General features: G+C 45.7%; 1 protein-coding gene across 2 annotated transcripts in view; it reads right to left on the bottom strand.

Moving 5' to 3' along the window:
* LOC109481679 overlaps nucleotides 1–4,522 on the bottom strand; it is a 41,545-nt gene extending 37,023 nt beyond the window's left edge. The window contains exon 1 of one of the 2 annotated variants that reach the window (XM_019784260.1): nucleotides 4,316–4,522. The gene's annotated coding sequence lies outside the window, so the exon portion shown is untranslated. The remainder of the gene's footprint in view (nucleotides 1–4,315) is intronic. The other variant, XM_019784259.1, reaches the window with a different exon arrangement.
* Between the last annotated feature and the right edge of the window lie 167 nt (nucleotides 4,523–4,689).

The raw sequence follows: 4,689 nt of genomic DNA, 5'->3' as shown, positions 1-4,689 counted from the left end.
GGCCGCCGTAAACAGAACGCCCAACAACAGGTCAGGATCACGACTTGCGTGTCAGACTCTCCTTTATCTTTATACACATCACAAGGACCTCCGGTCTGTGGACAGGTCATCTCTATAGCAGTTATTTATGCCCTGACTCTGACAGAACACAAGGCCAGACCTACACGAACCTGCTGCAAGGACGAACACTTAATTGGGGACTGCAAGCCCTTTTCCGTAGAGCGTAATCGGGTCGCTCTAATTCAACGTAGAGCGTAATTGGCGCATTTTGTGTACAGCGTAATTCGCCGTTTTAATTCTACGTAATGCGTTGTAGAGACTTGGAATTTATCGTAAAGCGTAATCGAGAGGTTTCCGAATTCAGCGTAGAGCGTTGTCGGGACACCCCCCCCCCTTAAGCTTGCAGGCCCTCTTAATTGAGGGCATGCATGGGGTGGGGGGTGTTTAGTGGTTATGAATTACGCAAAATGTTCGCCGCCGATCACGAATTACGTTAAATTCTCAGAGCTGATTACGACTTTACGATTTGTGGCTAATGTACTAGTAACGAACTTCCTTGATTTTGGGTGAGGCTGCCTACGGATTGCGAAGACTAAAAAGTGATTACGTCTTACGAAAAAAAGGAATGCAAACAGCGGAGTGGAATGGACCTAATCTTCGAGCAGGTCTTCCCGTGACAACATCGCATTAGACTGCCGGCCAGGAGTGAGGTCCATTGGCAACGTCAGATCTGTCTTCAATCGAAACTTAACAAAGGACCATTCCGAGATGTTGTGTAACACAGGCTGAGTCCTAACAGCCTGGCCAAGAGTGGGTCCATTGCTTTTACTAATTTAGTCTCCACCAGACTAACAACGCGGATTCAAAAAAAGGGAGAATAACTGACTAGGGGAGTTTAGCCAGCGTAGAGTTCATTTGCAGTTAGTTGGAAATTAACCCTCTCGCAGACTGACTATCCTGGCCAACTATTTCCCTTTTTGACGGAATTCTAGGACCCGTATCCCCGTAGGAAGGCCTGGTGGAGGCTAGGACCCGTACCCCCGTAGGAAGGCCTGGTGGAGACTAGGATCCGTACCCCCGTAGGAAGGCCTGATGGAGGCTATATTGCTTTGGTCATGGGCCAGGCTTTGTACGTACGCTCCGACAGATTGGCCAGATCCTCCGTGTCCCGTAGACCGACTCTTCATTAAGATTTTGGCACACAGTAAGAAAACAGAACAGACACCACCGGTCCTGTGTTGGCGTGAGAGAAATCAACACACAGATGTAAGAAAACTTCTAAATGTACATTGAGTGACACTTCCGACAACATACAGGCTCCGGTGTATGATTGTATCCGGAACCGTGCTTTATTCATACTCATGCTCAGGCACGATTCTTGTTTGTTTGTTTGTTTGTTTGTTTGTTTGTTTATTCATTTAACCAGGGAGTACATATAGCCTGATGGCGTTTTTCAATGGTTTCTGGATGGTTCGAGCGTATCCAGAACCGTGCCTGATCCTAACTCTAACCCATACAGGCATGGGCCTTCATAGGCACAGGTCTGGGGCCATGGGACAAAACAAGGTGAGCCATGACGACCAGAATGAACTCTGAACCAAGCGAAAGTGAAACTCAGAACATGAGACACCAAAACTTATCTAGCGAAAAGATAGACGTAAATCAAGGACAACAAGCAACAACAGCAGTAAACGAATTTGCTACACGATTTGCTACAATTTGGACGTCCCAACTACTAAGTACATAATACCAGCCCAGAAGAGAACAAGAAATAGCCATGCCTTCAAGTATCGGATTTATCAACCAAGGATTGAGGTGTTTAAGAATTCATTCTTTCCTAGAACTATCGAGTCGTCACCAAGTACAGTAGGGGCATTGTCATTAGATAGCTTTAAACAGTGCCTAGAGTTAGAAGTTCAAGGGTTAGGTGTAACAAGTCGATCGGTGTAGTATAGCAAGCTGCCGCCGCGCCGCGTGCCTGCGAAGCTGGTGCGTTACACCGAAAGGCGGTTATACCGGCTATACAGATACAGATACAGATACAAGATCTGCTTGGCGAGTATTATCCATCACGCATGATGTTTCCGTGACACGGTTATTTTGGCGGTTTGTTTTCATTTGTCAACTCGTAAACCAAAGGTCGTGCCTGACGTGACAAGGAAACATGGCGGCACAGTATCATATCACTCACTCACTCTCACTGAACGGACACATGCGGAGATGGTAAATCCTGAGAGGTAACATAACATGACAGGTCCTGTTCTAACTTGTGATCAGTCTTCTTTACTGCATATCACTGCCTATATACACGCTAAATGTAGCACGTTAGTTAAAACAAAGCACTACATGACATGTCAGTACTAGTATCAGCATCGTAATCAACAGGGACCAGAGATGGCTACATCTACATCTACATCTACATCTACATCTACATCTACATCTACATCTACATCAACATCTACATCTACATCTACATCTACATCTACATCTACATCTACATCTACATCTACATCTACATCTACATCTACATCTACATCTACATCTACATCTACATCTACATCTACATCTACATGTCCATCAATAAAAATAAAACATGTCCATCAAATGGCCCAAACTGGAATTTCACAGTTCCTACCTGGCCGAAGATAATGCTCTATCAGCTTGACTATATAGTCAGAGAGGACGTCCCTAACCAAAGCTAGGTACTACTCATTTTCACCTATCTTCGGGGAATATAGGTCCCGAGGGCCTTACCTAAAGGACACAATTAACACTGGAGTCTGCTGCTAGCTAGGCACTTTACCACACCTGGTTCCAAGCTAGGTCATCTCCTACAGATACAATGCAAGCTGACATGTTCGGTGATCCGACTCCAAGTCAGTCTGGGGACCTAGACTGGATACCACACTGTTATCAGGACCAGTTCTCATCAATACACCGTTAACATGCCTGTCTCCAAGTCATTTTACAACAACAGCTTCTTTCCCCGGACTGCAAAATTATGGAACTCTCTTCCAAGCAGTTGCTTTCCATCCGACTACAATCCACAAAGCTTCAAAACAAAGGCCCACCGCCATCTCCTGACATAACTACATTATACTCACTTAAGTACCTCTAGCTCTATGCCTAGGAGTGGCCAAAAATAATTGGCCTTGCATTGAGCGACACCGTTAAAAAAATAATAAAAGATAAATAAAAAAATAAATAAAAAAAAATGCTCGAGTGTCTATAGTAAAATTTTCATGGGGACATGCTAGCCCTGGAGCCGAGGAGCTAGGCTGTATATTAGCCCTGGCAACAGCCCGGCACCCAGGCTAGGTTGAACTCACGGAAGAACTGGTAAAGTCAGGAAACAGCAAACTCGATAAAAACGAACAAACGTTTCCAGACAGCCGCGCCAACAAAAGGGACATACAGGATACAGTGGGTGATGCGGGGGGAACTGAGGCCCCAGTCACCTTCTATCCCCTCAGTGGAACACAGAACAACACATTCGGCAGAAGCTGCAAAACTATGGTAACTGTATACTATTGAGAGAAGTTTAATCACGCAACATAAAAGTACAAAGACTTCCATGAGGTCAACTACACACTGAGACTGATAAAAAACAACAAAGCAAGCCTTCAAATTCGTACAAAACAATTTATAAGGGATATCTCAAGTAAATCTGTAATATTTCGGCAGTACCACAGACACAGTATCATAGACATGCAGTATGGTACTACCACAGACATTGTACGTACCACAGGACACAGGAAACGAAATTAGGTACTGCCTTTAATGCACTTGACATTGGAGTAACAATCTACAGTATCCAAAGCCGTATTTACCGTCGCCTCATCACGGCAATGTTTAGCGACTGTCCTGTGTACCGCTAACAAATACCAACAGGCGGAACACAGACAAACAGCAAACTCCATCCAGCACTAATTTGTCTGTCAGTAAATAACTCTAGACCCAGCTAGGGACTGCCGTCACTTCAAACCGCTATCCAAAACTAGCCTCCGTAGCAGGCTTATAGAAAAAGGGGTTTGGTGGTCTTCGGCTGTTTTCTGATTTGCCCAGTTGTAAAAACCGGGGATAATTCAACCAGGCCGGCTATGTTGTCTATATGCAATCAGAAAATAGCAGATAAAAGCTCCCAAAGACTATGAAGACCCCCAGTTCTTGGCATGCTATGGAGGTTACCACGTCCCAAACCCGACCCAGAACTAACTCCATCAGTCTGAACCGACCAGTTAAGACTTCTGCGTCGGTCCTTTGGGTAGAGAACGAGCGGAAACTTGTGTAGAGAGAGGGAAAAGGTAGGACTTACCGTCTTTGTGGTGTATCCTAGCTGATGTCGGTGAGAGATAGTCCCGCGCGCTCCTTACAGTACAGAGATGGCGGACTGGTCTGTATGTGGTAGTACACAGGGGGCGTACTGGGACGCGGGATCTCATTTCACACACACCATTTCGATTAGTTGCAGGACGGAGAAAGTCGCGGAAAAGGTCCCACGTCCGGGGACCGTCCGGTAGTGCCCGGCAGGGTGGCGTGTTGGGGGGACGAGCCATTGTTGAATTAAGGATGACAGGGGTTCGAAATTCATCGCAATGGTGACTGTGTAAAGGCTGAAATGGAAAGTGGAAATTCGTCAGCTGGGCCTCATGTGCTTCTTGCAACATTCCATCCATCTATCCTCCCATA

The sequence above is a fragment of the Branchiostoma belcheri genome, unplaced genomic scaffold (assembly GCF_001625305.1).
Source record: "Branchiostoma belcheri isolate BF01 breed outbred unplaced genomic scaffold, Haploidv18h27 scaffold57, whole genome shotgun sequence".
Lineage (NCBI taxonomy): Eukaryota > Metazoa > Chordata > Leptocardii > Amphioxiformes > Branchiostomatidae > Branchiostoma > Branchiostoma belcheri.
Note: the sequence above shows the minus strand (reverse complement) of the source record. Positions and strands in the feature narration are given on the sequence as shown.